The sequence below is a fragment of the Lepus europaeus genome, unplaced genomic scaffold, assembly GCF_033115175.1.
Source record: "Lepus europaeus isolate LE1 unplaced genomic scaffold, mLepTim1.pri SCAFFOLD_29, whole genome shotgun sequence".
In the NCBI taxonomy this organism is placed as follows: Eukaryota; Metazoa; Chordata; class Mammalia; order Lagomorpha; family Leporidae; genus Lepus; species Lepus europaeus.
This window is the reverse complement of record NW_026909167.1, coordinates 2,796,173-2,817,827: the sequence shown is the minus strand read 5'-3', so window position 1 is coordinate 2,817,827 and position 21,655 is coordinate 2,796,173.

Genomic DNA, 21,655 nt, shown 5'->3' with positions numbered 1-21,655 from the left:
CTGCCAGCCCAGAATATTATATCCTGCAAAGCTCTCATTTGTGAATGAAGGTGAAATTAAGACCTTTCACAGCAAACAGAAATTGAAAGAATTTGTCGCCACTCGTCCAGCCCTGCAAAGATGCTTAAAGATGTGTTACATACAGAAACACAGAAACACGGTCACCAATATGAAAGAAGGTAAAGGAAGGAAACGTCACAGCAAAAGATCACAGGAATCTCAAACCAGATATTAGAAAATATCTTTGGCAAATGGCAGGGCAAAGTTACTCCTTCTCAATAGTCACATTGAATGTTAATGGCTTGAACTGTCCAGTTAAAAGACAACGATTGGCTGATTGGGTTAAGGAACAAAACCCATCCTTTTGCTGCTTACAAGAAACCAATCTATCCAACAATGATCCATACAAGCTGAGAGTGAAAGGCTGGAAAAAGATATACCACGCCAACAGAAATGAAAAGAGAGCGGGCGTAGCCATCTTAATATCGGACAACATAAACTTTACCACAAAAACTGTTAGGAGAGACAAAGAGGGGCACTATTTAATGATTAAGGGATCCATTCAACAGGAAGATATAACGATTATCAACGTATATGCACCTAATTACAGGGCACCAGCTTATTTAAAAGACTTGTTAAGGGACTTAAAGGGAGACTTAGACCCCAATACAATAGTACTGGGGGACTTCAATACTCCACTCTCAGAGATAGACAGATCAACAGGACAGAAGATCAACAAGGAGACAGTAGATTTAAATGACACTATAGCCCAAATGGATCTAACAGATATCTACAGAACATTTCATCCTACATCTAAGGACTTTACATTCTTCTCAGCAGTACATGGAACCTTCTCTAGGATTGACCACATACTAGGCCATATAGCAAGTCTCAGCAAATTCAAAAGAATTAGAATCATACCATGCAGCTACTCAGACCACAAAGGAATGAAATTGGAAATAGGCAACTCAGGAATCCCTAGAGCACGTGCAAATACATGGAGATTGAACAACATGCTCCTGAATGAACAATGGGTCATAGAAGAAATTAAAAGAGAAATCAAAAATTTTCTGGAAGTAAATGAGGATAACAGCACAACATACCAAAACCTATGGGATACAACAAAAGCAGTGTTAAGAGGAAAGTTTATATCAATAGGTGCCTACATCAAGAAATTGGAAAGGCACCAAATAGATGAGCTTTCAAGTCATCTCAACGATCTAGAAAATCTGCAGCAAACCACACCCAAACCCAGTAGGAGAAGAGAAATAATTAAAATCAGAGAAGAAATCAACAGGATTGAATCCAAAAAAACATTACAAACAATCAGCCAAACAAGGAGCTGGTTTTTTGAAAAAATAAACAAAATTGACACCCCATTGGCCCAACTAACTAAAAAAAGAAGAGAAAAGACCCAAATCAATAGGATCAGAGATGAAATGGGAAACGTAACAACAGACGCCACAGAAATAAAAAGAATCATCAGAAATTACTACAAGGACTTGTATGCCAGCAAACAGGGAAATCTATCAGAAATGGACAGATTCTTGGACACATACAACCTCCCTAAATTGAGCCAGGAAGACATAGAAAACCTAAACAGACCAATAACTGACACAGAAATTGAAACAGTAATAAAGGCCCTCCCAACAAAGAAAAGCCCAGGTCCAGATGGATTCACTGCTGAGTTCTACCAGATATTTAGAGAAGAACTAACTCCAATTCTTCTCAAACTATTCAGAGCAATCAAAAAAGAGGGAATCCTCCCAAATTCTTTCTATGAAGCCACCATCACCTTAATTCCTAAGCCAGAAAAAGACGCAACATTGAAAGAGAATTACAGACCAATATCCCTGATGAACATAGATGCAAAAATCCTCAATAAAATTCTGGCCAATAGAATGCAACAACGCATCAGAAAGATCATCCACCCAGACCAAGTGGGATTCATCCCCGGTATGCAGGGATGGTTCAACATTCGCAAAACAATCAACGTAATACACTACATTAACAGACTGCAGAAGAAAAACCATATGATTCTCTCAATAGATGCAGAGAAAGCATTTGATAAAATACAACACCCTTTCATGATGAAAACTCTAAGCAAACTGGGTATGGAAGGAACATTCCTTAATACAATCAAAGCAATATATGAAAAACCCACGGCCAACATCCTATTGAATGGGGAAAAGTTGGAAGCATTTCCACTGAAATCTGGTACCAGACAGGGATGCCCTCTCTCATCACTGCTATTCAATATAGTTCTGGAAGTTTTGGCCAGAGCTATTAGGCAAGAAAAAGAAATTAAAGGGATACAAATCGGGAAGGACGAACTCAAACTATCCCTCTTTGCAGATGATATGATTCTTTATTTAGGGGACCCAAAGAACTCTACTAAGAGACTGCTGGAACTCATCGAAGAGTTTGGCAAAGTAGCAGGATATAAAATCAATCCACAAAAATCAACAGCCTTTGTATACACAGGCAATGCCACGGCTGAGGAAGAACTTCTAAAATCAATCCCATTCACAATAGCTACAAAAACAATCAAATACCTTGCAATAAACTTAACCAACGACGTTAAAGATCTCTACGATGAAAACTACAAAACCTTACAGAAAGAAAAAGAAGAGGATACCAAAAAATGGAGAAATCTTCCATGCTCATGGATTGGAAGAATCAATATCATCAAAATGTCCATTCTCCCAAAAGCAATTTATACATTCAACGCAATACCCATCAAGATACCACAGACCTTCTTCTCAGATCTGGAAAAAATGATGCTGAAATTCATATGGAGACACAGAAGACCTCGAATAGCCAAAGCAATCCTGTACTACAAACACAAAGCCGGAGGCATCACAATACCTGATTTTAGGACATACTATAGGGCAGTTGTTATCAAAACAGCATGGTACTGGTACAGAAACAGATGGATAGACCAATGGAACAGAATAGAAACACCAGAAATCAATCCAAACACTGACAGCCAACTTATATTTGACCAAAGATCCAAATCTAATCCCTGGAATAAGGACAGTCTATTCAATAAATGGTGCTGGGAAAATTGGATTTCCACATGCAGAAGCTTGAAGCAAGACCCATACCTATCACCTTACACAAAAATTCACTCAACATGGATTAAAGACTTAAATCTACGACCCGAAACCATCAAATTATTAGAGAGCATTGGAGAAACCCTGCAAGATATAGGTACAGGCAAAGACTTCCTGGAAAATACTCCAACAGCACAGGCAGTCAAAACCAAAATTAACATTTGGGATTGCATCAAATTGAGAAGTTTCTGTACTTCAAAAGAAACAGTCAGGAAAGTGAAGAGGCAACCAACAGAATGGGAAAAAATATTCGCAAACTATACTACAGATAAAGGATTGATAACCAGAATCTACAAAGAAATCAAGAAAATCCACAACAACAAAAAAAACAACCCACTTAAGAGATGGGCCAAGGACCTCAATAGTCATTTTTCGAAAGAGGAAATCCAAATGGCCAACAGACACATGAAAAAATGTTCAAGATCACTAGCAATCAGAGAAATGCAAATCAAAACCACAATGAGGTTCCATCTCACCCCGGTGAGAATGGCTCACATTCAGAAATCTACCAACAACAGATGCTGGAGAGGATGTGGGGAAAAAGGGACACTAACCCACTGTTGGTGGGAATGCAAACTGGTTAAGCCACTATGGAAGTCTGTCTGGAGATTCCTCAGAAACCTGAACATAACCCTACCATACAACCCAGCCATCCCACTCCTTGGAATTTACCCAAAGGAAATTAATTTGGCAAATAAAAAAGCCATCTGCACATTAAGGTTTATTGCAGCTCAATTCACAATAGCTAAGACCTGGAACCAACCCAAATGCCCATCAACAGTAGACTGGATAAAGAAATTATGGGACATGTACTCCATAGAATACTATACAGCAGTAAGAAACAACGAAACCCAGTCATTTGCAACAAGATGGAGCAATCTGGAAAACATCATGCTGAGTGAATTAAGCCAGTCCCAAAGAGAAAAATATCATTTGTTTTCCCTGATCGGTGACAACTGAGCGCCAAAGGGGAAACCTGTTAAGTGAAATGGACACTATAAGCAACAGTGAACTGATCAGCTCCTGTCCTGACATTAGATGTACAATGTAATACTTTATCCTTTTTAGTATTTGTTGTTATTGTTGTTGTTCTAGTACTATTGGTTGAACTCAGTAATTAACACACAATTATTCTTAGGTGTTTAAATTTTAACTGAAAAGTGATCCCTGTTAAATCTAAGAGTGGAAAAAGAGAGGGAGGAGATGAACAATTTGGAACATGCTCAATCGGACTGGCCGCAAAGGGTGGAGTTAGAAATGTGCCAGGGGATTCCAACACAATTCCATCAAGATGGCATGTACCAATGCCATAGCACTAGTCCAAGTGATCAATTCCAGCTCACAATTGATAGCTCTGATAGGTCTAAGAGTCAAAGAGATCACACAAACAAGACAAGTATCTGCTAATACTAACTGATAGAATCAAAAAGGGAGAGAAAGATCCAACATGGGAAGTGGGATACACAGCAGACTCATAGAATGGCAGATGTCCTAAACAACACTCTGGACTCAGAATCAGCCCTTAAGGCATTCAGATCTGGCTGAAGAGCCCATGAGAGTATAGCAGGCATGGAAAGCCAAGATATCATGGAAAAAAAAAAAGACCTAAATGAATGATCTCTGTGAGTGAGATCCCAGTGGAAAGAACGGGGCCATCAAAGAAGGAGGTACCCTTCTCCGAAGGGAGGAGAGAACCTCCACTTTGACTATGACCCTATCGGAATAAGATCAAAGTCAGCGAACTCTAAAGTCTTCCATAGCCCTGGCAACTCATGACTAGAGCCTAGGGAGATTACTGACGCCATGAACAGGAGTGTCAAATTGTTAAGTCAGCAACAGGAGTCACTGTGTACTTACACCCCATGTGGGATCTGTCCCTAATGTGTCGTCTAAAGCCAAGTGATGCTATGACTGGTACTGAAACAGTATTTTTACACTTTGCGTTTCTGTGTGGGCGCAGACTGATGAGGTCTTTGCTAATTATATACTGAAGTGATCTTCTGTATATAAAGAGAATTGGAAATGAAAAAAAAAAACAACCTGGTGTTAAAATGGAAATGGCATAGAAAATTAATTAATTTGAAAAAAAATTATGTAGGATCTCTGTCTTTAATGTGCTGTACATTGCTATTTAATGCTATAATTAGTAATCCAATGGTAGTTTTTTCACTTGATGTTGCTATATGGGCAAAATGTTGAAATCTTTACCTAATATATACAAAACTGATCTTCTGTATACAAAGAGAATTTAAAATGAATCTTTACATGAATGGAAGGGGAAAGGGAGCGGGAAAGGGGAGGGTTGCGGGCGGGAGGGAAGTTATGGGAAGGGGGAAGCCATTGTAACCCATAAGCTATACTTTGGAAATTTATATTCATTAAATAAAAGTTTAAAAAAAAAGAAATAAAAGACTCGATAATTTGGCCCTAAGACTTCAGCACTTATTAATATTTCTGAAATTAATAATCTGTGTGGGTTCTTGCCATGAATTCAGAGACAAATTCTGAATACTGGCTCAAATAGACCAGATGATAAGCTGAGTTTTTAAGCTTTTATTCAGTGAGAGAAACACATAGGAGAGTGAGGGCTTTATCTAAAGGAGAAAGGAAAGTGGAAATTCAGTAGGGTCCATACCAAGCAGGGAGCAGGCCAAGAGCTGTGGACTTGTCCTGTGAGGCCCCACCATTGGGGAGAGTGAGGCAATGGTGTTCTTCCACAGAGAGCACCAGGGACAGGCTTCAGTGAACATGTCCACCTTTACTAATGACCATGTAAACTTTCAAAGGGCAGGCAGAAGGGGCATAACTAATTCAGGGCAACCCTAACTCTATAGGATAGAACCAACACTGGCACCAATATGCATCTCCAATTACCTTAAAGGTCTCATAGTTAGGGTAGCTTTCAAGGTGGGCCTGGACCACTCCCAGCAACAGTTTACCTAATTGGCAGAAGGTGGGGGTGGGAGGAAATGTGCCTGAGGCTCCCACCTCCCACCATCAGTCAGGCTAGCCACATGGGCTAGGCAGAAAGTCTCACAGGATCACCCACATCTCCTCCCTTTGTTTTAGGGCAAGTGTGACTCTGCTTAGCGTGGCACGGCAACAAGCTGCAACCCATAATAAGCTTTAAATTAAATTGAAGAATGCCTACCATGGGAATTAAGGGCAGGGAGGAAAAGAAGGGCAAAGGGAAAAAGATCAGGCCCACCATGTTTCAGGCCTTTGTAATTGGCAGGCGGGTGCACAGATATGGGAAAGCAGGGGCATGAGATCACGCAGGGGGCATGGGGAAAGTGTGATGAAGTCATAGCCTTTCAGCTCTCAAGTCTAATGATGTATGACTATACCTGCATCATTCCCCCTTCAGAGACTCCATTCCCTTAATCCTAGGGATGTTGAAGGGTGTAGAATCATCACATCTTCTATAGCTGCTTCCTGTTTATGAGGGATGTAGTGCAGGCCCTGCCTGTCCTGGGTCTGGAAGTCTCTGCCTATCTCATTTAACAAATTCTCTTTGTGAGCTGGAGCAATCTTGGTCACTACCAATGTCTGTGTCCCCTGCATGGTCAGTTACTCCCAGAAGTTGTTGAGTTCTGGAACATGTAAGTTTGTTAATTAGTATGAGCAAAACTGGAACATGACCAATTGTAAGTGGAGTGCCCCTTTAAGATGAAAAGACCACATCCTACACACTCCCAGATAGTGGGTGGTGATACATTATAAACCCATTTAGCTTGAGTATAGAGAATTATAATAGAAGAACACATTAGGAGTTTTATTATTAATAACAGAGAATCAAAAGAGGCAGGTACACCATGCCTGCCTTCAGGTGCAGCACTCTTGATGTGAGGAAAGCAAAGGCTTTACTTTTCTTTTTGCTTAAGATCTCTGGCTTACAGGAATAATCAGGCATGTCTTTTGAGTACACCTGTTAGGACTTGAGAGGTAGACATTTAATCCTAATTTTACTGAGGTAGTCATGTTCAGTAGCACCTGGTAAGGTCCCTTCCATTTAAGCTGTAGCTGATCTGAAGAGGATCTTTCTGTGAATGGCTTGTTCAGGGAAAGGCGCTGAAGTTGGCTTGTCAGAGGGTGAGCTTTCAGAGACTGGGTCCAGGGTTTGGCATTTCAGGCTGCTATCCACACAGGCTGCAGAGTGATCTCTGGAAAACACAAGCAAAACCTTTGCCCATCATTATGAGGGGATCAGGCCCCTTCCATTGTTGGGTGGTTGGGTCCCTCCATCAAACTAGAGGCAATTGGGTTGCACCTGTGAGAGGTCTCCAGCATTTCAATGCTGGTGGCTCTCCAGGGGGTGAGACCTATAAGAACTTTATGGTGAAAGGAGCAAAGTTAATACACTAATAGTGGGGGTATCATACTCTCCCCTCTGTTTTTTTAAGCATAGTCTTGAGGTCCTGCATGGGAAGTTAGTGCACAGTGACTCCTATGGTTAATTTAACAATTCACACTCTTTTGTGTGATGTCAGTGATCACCCAAGGCTCTTGACATGAGCTGTCTAGGCTATGGAAGCCTTCTGAATCCACAAACTCAGTCAATATTTAGAGAAGGATGTAAGCAAAGTGAAAGTTCTCCCTTTGAAGAGAGTACATCCTTCTTTGATGACCACTTCTTTCCACAGGAGTCTCACCCAGGGAGACTCTCCCTGTAGGTACACCTTTTCGCACAAGTGTCCTGACTTTCCATGCCTGAAATGCTCTTGTGGGCTTTTTAGCCAGATCAGAATGCCTTTAGGGATGACTCTGAGGTCACTGAGCGTTACTTAGAGCAATTGCCATTCTATGAGTCTGCTGTATGGACTGCTTCCCATGTTAAAGCATTTACTCCTCTTTAATTATATTAATTCTATTGATATGATCACTTTAACAATTAGTGCCTCCTACATGACCAACTTAAAACTTAATGCAATCAAATACAGTCACTTTTAAACTTAATTATATATATATATATATATATATATATATATATATATATATATATGTCAAAACTTAAGATGGCACTTTCACCATCTAGCCCAAGGGAATTTGGGATCCCATGGTGAAGTAAGTCTAGCCATGAAATTATGATTTAAGCTCTCATTTTGGCTATGCTGTTACACAGAACATGTTAGTCACTCCTTTCATAAGATCTAAAAATCAAACTACATCCTGAGGAATCCCTCAGGACAGAGTCAGTGTCCCATCTTAAAGAGAATAGAGAAATGTGGGAGCAAGTCAGGCTTGCCTGAATGCCCACTGACAATGTCAAATGGAATATTAACAAGTGGTTTTAACCATTAAATAATAGCCTATAAAATATTTACTGTAGGTCCAATGCCTTCTATAAATTTTAAGAATACATGTATTTAAATATATCTTAAATATCTAACATGATGTGGCTTGTTTAAACAACAAACAGAAACATAAAACATTTTTTAGTTCCTTTCTATCAACAAATTTAAAGCATCTGACAAAGAGATTCAGGTCAGATGAATCAAATGTATCTTCAATTAATTTTAGCTATTAAATTTATGAGCAATCCTTCCTTGATAAACCAATTAAGACAGAGCTCAAAGTAAATTTTCCCATGTAGACATACAATATGAATACACAAATAACACAACATACAAGATAGAACCATAAAGCAGTTTTAGTAATAGTTTCCTAAAATCTTTAGCTTTTTTTTTATTACCAACCAATTAAAATTACTTTCTGTTCTTGAAAACTTGATTAACTATACTTTCTTCCAGTTGGAACCTGTAGTGCATTATTGACTTCATCTGTTTACAGAACAATTCAAAACTACTGAATTCAGTAGAAGTGGCTGGAAAAAGTCCATCAGAACCTATAGGAGGGGCAGCTAAACACAGAACCAACAATATTTTAGTTTAGAGCAGCAAATATGATATACAAAACTGTGGATGAGTAAAGACTTTAAATAGCTATGTTTAAAATGATAAACTCATTAACCAACAAGAGGCATTTGCATACTTCACACAGTATTTTCAAAAGCACCTGTAGGATTTTACAAAACATTTAATTCTTTTTGGCCTCTGGGCCTTTCTCATTAAGAGTAACACAAGATTGTCTAGTAACACATGATCATTAGACTTTTTAACTTTCAGACATTTGTATCAGTGGCATTTTATTTTATATTATCAAAACTTAAATTGAGCACGACTTCACATTTTAACAGTATCTGTAATGTAACCCAAATAGCTTGATTAATTAGCTGATGTCTCTCCAAGATGAGAGACATATATCCTTTGACATTTCCAGGAACCCAACTGGAAATATCAAAGTTCAAATTCTTTGGAACTTTGATTTTTTTGAATGCCTGTAAAAGATGACAAGAAAGGAGAGCGGCAAGATGGCGGAATAGGAAGGGAGCACACTATTAGTCCGGGGCAGAGACAGGTTAATAAAAATGGAGATACTGCAGGGTCAAGGAAGAGTAGGGGAAGAAACAGCAGAGAAAACTCTTCTGGAACTAGTGATTCACAGCGGACCTGTGTGGAGAGCGGGGGAGCCCAAGTTCGGGACACCAGCGGCAGACTCAACACACCAGCGCTGGAACGCGAGGTGAGCCGAACCTCAATAGTTCGAGACACCAGCGGGAAAGCAGAAAGAGGAGACTAGAGGGAACGAGGCTTGGAACTCTGTGGGGAAAAGTTCACCAGGCTAACTAGAAGAGAGAGAGGGAAAAAAAAAAGTGACCAATACGGACACGAGTTTCTTTCTCTACTCTCACCCTTCAAAGGCGAGCAAGACAAAGAGCAGGCGCCATTTTGACATACGTCATAAGCAGGGCGACCTCAGGTCTGCACCGGCCCTGACCTAGCAGAAAGAGTTGACTCTGGGGGGAGGGGTGAAATAACAGGAGATTAGGATATAACTTGGCAACCCAGTGGGAGACTGCAGGAGACTTGGAGCCCACACTGAGGGCAGCACAGATTCCCTGTGTGGTCCTTGGGAAAGAGCTTCCAATCTCTGGCTCCTGTGGGTGTATCATTTGCCTGCTAACTACCTCCAATTACGTTCAGCTGTGCGGAATTACTTCCCTTTTGAATCAAAAAAAGAAAGAGAGATTTACCAAGCCTAACCTGGGAGTGTCATCTTTGACACACCCTCAACCCTGAGGAAACAAACACAGCTCTCAGTCCACACTCATCTCAAGCCTCTAAGGCTCCACTGAAAGCAGACAGTCCACTTAATATAGAGCCATAGTGTAACAAGAAAAAACACCACAGTGAAGAAACCAAATATCTCCAACATGCCAAACAACAAATGCAAAATCCAAGGTAACAAGAACAAGGAAGACACTATGACATCCCCAAATGAAAAAGACACCCCAATTCAAGATTATGAAGATGATGAGATAGAAGAAATGCAAGAATCGAATCTCAAAAAATTGATAAGAACATTAAGAAGTTCTCAAAAACAAATTCTTGAACTACAGAAATCCTTAATGGACAAGATAGAAAATCTCTCTCGTGAAAATGAAATATTAAGGAGGAATCAAAGTGAAATGAAACAACTAGTACAAAAAGAAACTGTGATAGTAACAAACAACCACAATGAAATGAAGAACTCAATAGATCAAATGACAAACATATTAGAGAGCCTTAAAAAGAGAATGGACGAAGCAGAAGGGAGAATATCAGACTTAGAAGACAGAACAGGAAAGAGGCAAACCAAAGAAAAGAAGAAGAAATTAGAAATCTAAAAAATATTGTCGGGAATCTACAGGATACTATTAAAAAACCCAACATTCAGGTTCTAGGAGTTCCTGAAGGCATGGAGAGGGAGAAAGGATTAGAAGGCATTTTCAGTGACATACTAGCAGAAAATTTCCCAGGTTTGGAGAAGGAAAGAGGCATCTTAGTACAGGAAGCTTATAGAACCCCTAATAAACATGACCAAAAGAGATCCTCACCACGACATGTTGTAATCAAACTCACCACAGTGAAACATAAAGGAAAGATCCTAAAATGTGCAAGAGAGAAACGCCAATTTACTCTTAGAGGATCTCCAATTAGACTCACAGCAGACTTCTCATCAGAAACCCTACAAGCTAGAAGGGAATGGCGAGACATAGCCCAGGTACTAAGAGAGAAAAACTGCCAGCCCAGAATATTATATCCTGCAAAGCTCTCATTTGTGAATGAAGGGGAAATTAAGACTTTTCATAGCAAACAGAAACTGAAAGAATTTGTTGCCACTCATCCTGCCCTGCAAAAGATGCTTAAAGATGTGTTACACACAGAAACACAGAAACACGGTCACCAATATGAAAGAAGGTAAAGGAAGGAAACCTCACAGCAAAAGATCACAGGAAGCTCAATTTCTCTTTGACATAGAATTAAACTCTGATGCTCTGTTAAAGCAATGTGTTAACATATCTATTATGTTCTCGTGATGTCTGTTAAATTCTAATTGTTCAAAAACAGCTGAATTTTTATTAAGAGCTAAGGGTTATTTAAATATGTGCTTATTTTCAAAGATTTGAATAATCACCTTGTAACAATGATCAAATTTGGTCTATGTTATGTCATGATTTTAAGGAATCTTATTTCAACCAGATATTTTGGATTTTGAGCCTTCTTGGCATTCTTGACAGGCATTCAAAAAATCAAAGTTTCAAACAATCTGGTCTCTAAAATTTCCAGTAAATCCTGAACTTTGGTTTTTCCAGTTTGTTCCCAACTTAAAAAATCGAAGGACCTATGTCTCTCATCTTATAGAGACACCAACTAACATCCAACTATTTGGATTATATTAGAAGGACTGTCAAGATGTGATGTGGTACCAGACTTTAAGTTTCTATAATGGAAAATGCTATTAATATAAATGTTTGAGAATTAAAAAGTCTAATGATTTTGTGTTACTAGACATGATAGTTATCTTAATGAGAAAGCCCCAGAGGCCTAAAGGGTTAAATACTTGTAAAATCCTACAGGTGCTTTCAAAAATACTGTGAAGTAGGCAAGTGCCTCTTGTTGGTTGATATGTTTATAATTTTAAACATGGAGACTTAAAGTCTTTTGTCATCCATAATTACATATGATGTGCTGCTCATAAAACTAAAGCCTTGTTGGTTCTGTGTTTAGCTGTCCTCCTATAGGTTCCTATGGACTTTTTCCAGCCACTTCTATTGTATTCAGTACTTTGGGATGGCTCTGTAAACAGATGAAGCCAATAATGTATTAACAGTACCAACTGAGAGAAAGTATGGTTAACTGAGGTTTCTAAAAACAAAAAGCAATTCAAATCAATTGGCAATCTACAAAAAGAGTTAAAGATTTTAAAAGCTAGTATTAAAATTGCTATATTGGTCTATTTTGTTATGTTATATGTGTATGTCCACATGGGGAAATTTTATTATTAAAATTATTATAAAATAATTAAAATTATTATAAAAATATTATTATTAAGAGTTTTATTTTAAATGGCTTATAGATAAGATTGTCCATAAATTTAAGCTGCTAAAATCAAAGATACATTTTAATTTGGGTGACCTGAATCTGTGTATCATATGTTTTAAACTTGTTGGTAGAAAGAAACTAAAAACATTTTAGATGGTTGTGCTTAAGTTTACTGGCTAAACAAACTACACCATGTTAGATATTTAAGAGGTGTTTTCAAATACATGATTCTTAAAATTTATGGAAGGCATTGGACCTTCTGGTAAACGTTTTCTTAAGTTGTTATCTAATGGTTGAAACGGTTTGCTAAGTATTCATGTGATATTGCTATTGTCAGCAAGCGATCTAGGACTTGCTCCCTCATTTCTCTATTCTAAGCCCAACTTGTTCTTTCATTTCTCTATTCTCTTCAAGGTAGGAAACTAATTCTATTATGAAGGAATCTGTAGGATGCACAATTTAATCTTTAGACCTTATCAAAGAGATGGCTAACATTTTTCTGTAATAGCATAGCCAAAATAAGAACTTAAATAATAATCTCACAGCTAGATTCTCTTCGCCATCAGCGAAGTATACAGTAAGTAGAAAAAACCTCCCTTTCAGACCAAAGGGAAAGAAAGTTTTAAAGTGAGAATATAATTTTCCTCATGGGCATTGTCTACCTTAGAAAAACTACTACAGAACATGCCTGTGACTATAGACTTGTAGTTCAGGCCACCGAAGATTAGAGATGGGACATGGGCACTCTCTTGACTTGCATCCTCTGGTCTGCTTTAACACAAACCAGGAGGAAAAGAAAGCTAGGCACCAGAAGCAATGGGTGGCAGGCCTATTAATGGCTGATCTGTACAGTGATCTGCCCTCAAGGAGACCCAACCAGCCAGTCCACTGCAGTGGCTTTCAATGTGGTAAGCCTGGGCTTCAGCAGAAGTCAGCTTGTGAAGAGCCCTGGCAGCTCTGCCAAGAGTTGGATCACTGGAAATGGACCTGCCCTGGAGTCGAAGGATGCCCAGGTCAGAGCCACAGATCTTATTGGCTCTAAGCTGAGAAGCCCTTCACTCAGCCCAACTTCCAAAGTGACCACTGCAGCTGAGGGGATGGTCAAGTAGGGTCAGCAACATTGCAGGCAGAACTGTAAATTTCTTGTTAGAGATGCCACCTGCCTTTACCTGGCCAGCTCTCCTCCCAGGCCAGCCAAGTAATGAAAGTCAACAGTGTGCCTTCCCCTAGGAGGTTCACACCTCCCTTATGATATAAACCCCTTGTGAAGAGATAGATAGGTCTGGGCCTCTTAACTTACAAGGCCTAAAGCCCACCAGATTATTATCAAGCCCCTTCTATCAGGTTCTATTTGCCTCTCAATCAGAAAACTTAATTGTAGCTTAGACAGCACCCTTCTTAGCTCCTCAAATAATGACTCTGTCCTTTGTTCTAGACCCTGTCTAGCGTACTTGGGCCTCATTCCTTTGTAATCATAACCTCTACTCTACCACCAATGGCTCTACTCCCAACCTGTGTGTACTGATGGTCCTCTTCCCCACTTAATGCTGTATAATTGTTCAAACCTGGTATATGCCACTCTTAGGATCATTGGTTACTATCCTCACTCTGTCTTTTATGACCTTGTCTAAATATGATCAGAGTCGGCAAACTTGGAAGGCTTCCATAGCCTTGGCGACTCATGACGACAGCCTAGGGTGGTTACTGGCGCCATAAACTAGAGTGTCAATTTGTTGGGTCAGCAACAGGAGCCACTGTGCACTTGCTCCTCATGTGGGATCTCTGTCCTTAATGTGCTGTACATTGTGATTTAATGCTATAACTTTTACTCAAACAGTATGTTTCACTTTGTGTTTCTATGTGGGTGCAAACTGTTGAAATCTTTATACTAAATTGATCTTCTGTATATAAAGAGAATTGAAAATGAATCTTGATGCAAATGGAAGAGGAGAGGAAGTGGGAGAGGGGAGGGTTGTAGGTGGGAGGAAAGTTATGGGAGGGGGAAGACATTGTAGTACATAAGCTGTACACTGGAAATTTATATTCATTAAATAAAAGTTTGAAAAAAAAAAGATGACAAGAAGGCTCAAAATACCTGGTTGAAATAAGATCCCTTAACATCATGACAAAGTATAGACCCGATTTAATCAAATCATAACTTCTTTAAAACTCAGTTGTTTTAAACAATTAGAACTTAAGAGGCATTAATAGAACATAATAGATCACTTTAAAATAACACAAAATTTGTCTCTTTGGTTGTTCCAAAGTCAAAAATAAAACCTTAAATTTAAGACCTGTGGGGGCGGAGCCAAGATGGCAGATAGTGAGGATGTGTGCCGTAGTTTGAGAAAATAAAGTTTCATAAAAGTAGAATTACTGTAGCCTCAGGAAAAGACTCAAGAATAAAACTGCAGAGGAAACGCTTCTGGATCTAGTGGATGTTACACTTAGGACCTACTGGGAGCCCACCGCGTGTAAACCCAACCGCGGGAGACGAGCCACAGAATCTTGCCAGCACGGGAACAAACAGAAAGTAAGACAAAGACGTCAGAAACCCAAGACATTCGGGGGGAAAAGCAGAGGCCTCTCTCTTCACTCACCAAGCAAAACAAAGAGCAGGTGCCATTTTACATATGTAAAGCGCCGCCAACGAGTTCACAAACTCAGTAAATTTGAAACTTTGGTGAAACTTGAGAACACAATGAGGGCTGCATAAACTCTTTGTGTGGTCCCAGGGGTGGATCAAACAAATACTCACAGAGGCCAGATTTCAACTACCCTCAATTCCACTCACCTGTGCCAAATTACTTCCCAAATGAGTAAAGAGAGAGAGAGAGAGAGAGAGCAATCCAGCAAGGAGCAAGGGAGAGAACAATCTGGGTGAGTCGCTTTTTGCACAGCCTTAAACCTAAAGAATCAAGCGGGGCTCTCTGGCCACTCCCATCACAGCCTCTAAGGATCCATCAAAGCAGAAAGCCAACTTAGAGGCATATTATAATGAGAAAAAAACACCACAGGCAAAAAAAAAAAAAACATAAATTATCTCCAACATACCAAACAACAAACATAGAAACCGAGGTAAAAAGAGCAAGGAAGAAACTATGACACCCCCAAATGAACAAGACACCCCAATCCAAGATTATGAAGATGAAGACATACAGCAAATGCAAGAAGCGGATCTCAAAAAACTGATAAGAACATTCAGAAGTTCTCAAAAACAAATTCTTGAACTACAGAAATCCTTAATGGGCAAGATAGAAAATCTCTCTCGTGAAAATGAAAAAAAAAAAATATTAAGGAGGAATCAAAGTGAAATGAAACAACTAGTACAACAAGAAAATGTGATAGTGACAAAAAACCACAATGAAATGAAGAACTCAATAGATCAAATGACAAACACATTAGAGAGCCTTAAAAACAGAATGGGGGAAGCAGAAGAGAGAATATCGGAATTAGAAGACAGAGAACAGGAAAGGAAACAGGCAAACCAAAGAAAAGAAGAAGAAATCAGAAATCTAAAAAATACTGTCAGGAATCTACAGGATACTATTAAAAAACCCAACTTTCAGGTTCTAGGAGTTCCTGAAGGCATGGAGAGGGAGAAAGTATTAGAAGGCCTTTTTAGTGAGATACTAGCAGAAAATTTTCCAGGTTTGGAGAAGGACAGAGACATCCAAGTACAGGAAGCTCATAGAACCCCTAATAAACATGACCAAAAGAGATCCTCCCCATGACACGTCGTAATCAAACTCACCACAGTGAAACACAAATAAAAGATCCTAAAATGTGCAAGAGAGAAATGCCAGATTACTCTCAGAGGATCTCCAATTAGACTCACAGCTGACTTCTCATCAGAAACCCAACAAGCTAGGAGAGAATGGTGAGATATAGCCCAGCTACTAAGAGAGAAAAACTGCCAGCCCAGAATATTATATCCTGCAAAGCTCTCATTTGTGAATGAGGGTGAAATAAAGACCTTTCACAGCTAACAGAAATTGAAAGAATTTCTCGTCACTCGTCCAGCCCTGCAAAAGATGCTTAAAGATGTGTTACACACAGAAACACAGAAACACGGTCACCAATATGAAAGAAGGTAAAGGAAGGAAACGTCACAGCAAAAGATCACAGGAGTCTCAAACCATATATTAGAAAAAATCTGGCAAATGACAGGGCTAGTTACTCCTTATCAATAGTCACATTGAATGTTAATGGCTTGAACTGTCCAGTTAAAAGACAATGATTAGCTGATTGGGTTAAGGAACAAAACCCATCTATCTGCTGCTTACAAGAAACTCATCTGTCCAACAATGATCCATACAGACTGAAAGTGAAAGGCTGGAAAAAATATATACCATGCCAACAGAAATGAAAAAAGAGCGGCCATAGCCATCTTAATATCGGACAACATAAACTTTACCACAAAAACTGTTAGGAGAGACAAAGAGGGGCACTATTTAATGATTAAGGGATCCATTCAACAGGAAGATATAATGATTATCAATGTTTATGCACCTAATTACAGGGCACCAGCTTATTTAAAAGACTTGTTAAGGGACTTAAAGGCAGATTTAGACACCAATACAATAGTACTGGGGGACTTCAATACTCCACTCTCAGAGATAGACAGATCAACAGGACAGAAGATCAACAAGGAGACAGTAGATTTAAATGACACTATAGCCCAAATGGATCTAACAGATATCTACAGAACATTTCATCCTATATCTAAGGACTTTACATTCTTCTCAGCAGTACATGGAACCTTCTCTAGGATTGACCACATACTAGGCCATAAAGCAAGTCTCAGCAAATTCAAAAGAATTAGAATCATACCATGCAGCTTCTCAGACCACAAAGGAATGAAATTGGAAATAGGCAACTCAGGAATCCCTAGAGCACGTGCAAATACATGGAGATTGAACAACATGCTCCTGAATGAACAATGGGTCATAGAAGAAATTAAAAGAGAAATCAAAAATTTTCTGGAAGTAAATGAGGATAACAGCACAACATACCAAAACCTATGGGATACAACAAAAGCAGTGTTAAGAGGAAAGTTTATATCAATAGGTGCCTACATCAAAAAATTGGAAAGGCACCAAATAGATGGGCTTTCAAGTCATCTCAACGATCTAGAAAATCTGCAGCAAACCACACCCAAACCCAGTAGGAGAAGAGAAATAATTAAAATCAAAGAAGAAATCAACAGGATTGAATCCAAAAAAACATTACAAACAATCAGCCAAACAAGGAGCTGGTTTTTGAAAAAATAAACAAAATTGACACCCCATTGGCCCAACTAACTAAAAAAAGAAGAGAAAAGACCCAAATCAACAGGATCAGAGATGAAATGGGAAACGTAACAACAGACACCACAGAAATAAAAAGAATCATCAGAAATTACTACAAGGACTTGTATGCCAGCAAACAGGGAAATCTATCAGAAATGGACAGATTCTTGGACACATACAACCTACCTAAATTGAGCCAGGAAGACATAGAAAACCTAAACAGACCAATAACTGAGACAGAAATTGAAACAGTAATAAAGGTCCCCCCAACAAAGAAAAGCCCAGGAACAGATGGATTCACTGCTGAGTTCTACCAGATATTTAGAGAAGAACTAACTCCAATTCTTCTCAAACTATTCAAAAATATTGAAAAAGAGGGAATCCTCCCAAATTCTTTCTATGAAGCCAGCATCACCTGAATTCCTAAGCCAGAAAAAGACGCAACATTGAAAGAGAATTACAGACCAATATCCCTGATGAACACAGATGCAAAAATACTCAATAAAATTCTGGCCAATAGAATGCAACAACACATCAGAAAGATCATCCACCCAGACCAAGTGGGATTTATCCCTGGTATGCAGGAATGGTTCAACGTTCGCAAAACAATCAACGTAATACACTACATTAACAGACTGCAGAAGAAAAGCCATATGATTCGCTCAATACACGCAGAGAAAGCATTTGATAAAATACAACACCCTATCATGATGAAAACTCTAAGCATACTGGGTATGGAAGGAACACTCCTCAATACAATCCAAGCAATATATGAAAAACCCATGGCCAACATCCTATTGAATGGGGAAAAGTTGGAAGCATTTCCGCTGAGATCTGGTACCAGACAGGGATGCCCACTCTCACCACTGCTATTCAATATAATTCTGGATGTTTTAGCCAGAGCTATTAGGCAAGAAAAAGAAATTAAAGGGATACAAATCGGGAAGGAAGAACTCAAACTATCCCTCTTTGCAGATGATATGATTCTTTATTTAGGGGACCCAAAGAACTCTACTAAGAGACTATTGGAATTCATCGAAGAGTTTGGCAAAGTAGCAGGATATAAAATCAATGCACAAAAATCAACAGCCTTTGTATACACTGGCAATCCCACGGCTGAGGAAGAACTTCTAAGATCAATCCCATTCACAATAGCTACAAAAACAATCAAATACCTTGCAATAAACTTAACCAAGGACGTTAAAGATCTCTATGATGAAAACTACAAAACCTTAGATAAAGAAGTAGAAGGGGATACCAAAAAATGGAGAAATCTTCCATGCTCATGGATTGGAAGAATCAATATCATCAAAATGTCCATTCTCACAAAAGCAATTTATACATTCAATGCAATACCCATCAAGATACCACAGACCTTCTTCTCAGATCTGGAAAAAATGATGCTGAAGTTCATATGGAGACACAGAAGACCTCGGATAGCCAAAGCAATCTTGTACAACAAAAACAAAGCCGGAGGCATCACAATACGAGATTTCAGGACATACTACAGGGCAGTTATTATCAAAACAGCATGGTGCTGGTACAGAAACAGATGGATAGACCAATGGAACAGAATAGAAACACCAGAAATCAATCCAAACACTGACAGCCAACTTATATTTGATCAAAGATCCAAAACTAATCCCTGGAGTAAGGACAGCCTATTCAATAAATGGTGCTGAGAAAATTGGATTTCCACGTGCAGAAGCTTGAAGCAAGACCCATACCTTTCACTTTACACAAAAATCCACTCAACATGGATTAAAGACTTAAATCTATGACCTGAAACCATCAAATTATTAGAGAGCATTGGAGAAACCCTGCAAGATATAGCTACAGGCAAAGACTTCTTGGAAAAGACCTCAGGAATACAGGCAGTCAAAGCCAAAATTAACATCAGAGAAATGCAAATCAAAACCACAATGAGGTTTCACCTTACCCCGGTGAGAATGGCTCACATTCAGAAATCTACCAACAACAGATGGTGGAGAGGACGTGGGGGAAAAGGGACCCTAACCCACTGTGATGGGAATGCAAACTGGTTAAGCCACTATGGAAATCACTCTGGAGATTCCTCAGAAACCTGAACATAACCCTACCATACAACCCAGCCATCCCACTCCTTGGAATTTACCCAAAGGAAATTAATTTGGCAAATAAAAAAGCCATCTGCACATTAATGTTTATTGCAGCTCAATTCACAATAGCTAAGACCTGGAACCAACCCAAATGCCCATCAACAGTTGGCTGGATAAAGAAATTATGGGACATGTACGCCATAGAATACTATACAGCAGTAAGAAAAAATGAAACCCAGTCATTTGCAACAATTTGGAGGAATCTGGAAAACATCATGCTGAGTGAATTAAGCCAGTCCCAAAGAGACAAATATCATTTGTTTTCCCTGATCAGCGACAACTGAGCACCAAAGGGGAACCCTGTTGAAGTGAAATGGACACTATAAGAATCAATGACCTGATCAGCTCTTGTCCTGACTCTAGATGTACAATGTAATACTTTATCCTTTTTAGTATTTGTTGTTGTTGTTGTTCTAGTACTGGTGGTTGAACTCTGTAATTAACACACAATTATTCTTAGGTGTTTTAATTTTAAATTTAAGAGTGGAAAAAGAGAGGGAGGAGATGTACAATTTGGGATATGTTCAATTGGACTTGCCCCAAATGGTGGAGTTAGAAATATGCCAGGGGATTCCAATACAATCCTATCAAGGTGGCATGTACCAATGCCATCTCACTAGTCCAAGTGATCAGTTTCAGTTCACAATTGATGGCTCTGATAGGTCGAAGAGTCAAAGGGATCACACAAACAAGACAAGTGTCTGCTAATACTAACTGATAGAATCAAAAAGGGAAAAAAACGATCCAACATGGGAAGCAGGATACACAGCACACTCAGAATGGCAGATGTCCTAAGCAACACTCTGGCCTCAGAATCAGCCCTTAAGGCATTCAGATCTGGCTGAAGAGCCCATGAGAGTATTGTAGGCATGGAAAGCCAAGATACCATGGAAAAAAAAAACAAAGAAGAAGAAGACCTAAATGAAAGATCTCTGTGAATAAGATCCCAGTGGAAAGAACGGGGCCATCAAAGAAGGAGGTACCTTTCTCTGAAGGGAGGAGAGAACTTCCACTTTGACTATGACCCTATTGGAATAAGGTCAAAGTCAGCCCACTCTGAAGGCTTCCATAGCCCTGGCAACTCATGACTAGAGCCTAGGGAGATTACTGACGCCATGTACAGGAGTGTCAAATTGTTAAATCAGCAACAGGAGTCACTGTGTACTTACATCCCATGTGGGATCTGTCCTTAATGTGTTGTCCAATGTGAAGTGATGCTATAACTAGTACTGAAACAGTATTTTTACACTTTGTGTTTCTGTGTGGGTACAAACTGATGAGATCTTTACTAATTATATACTGAATCGATCTTCTGTATATAAAGATAATTGGAAATGAAAAAAAAAACCTGGTGTTACATTGCAAATGGCATAGAAAATTAATTATTTTTTTTAAAACATATTATGTAGGATCTCTGTCTTTAATGTGCTGTACACTGTTATTTAATGCTATAACTAGTACTCCAACAGTATTTTTTTTTTCACTTTGTGTTGCTATATGGGGGCAAACTGTTGAAATTGTTACCTAATATATACTAAACTGATCTTCTGTATATAAAGAGAATTGAAAATGAATCATGATGTGATTGGAAGGTGAGAGGGAATGGGAAAGGTGAGGGTTGTGGGTGGGAGGGAAGTTTTGGGAGGGGGAAGCCATTGTAACCCATGAGCTGTACTTTGGAAATT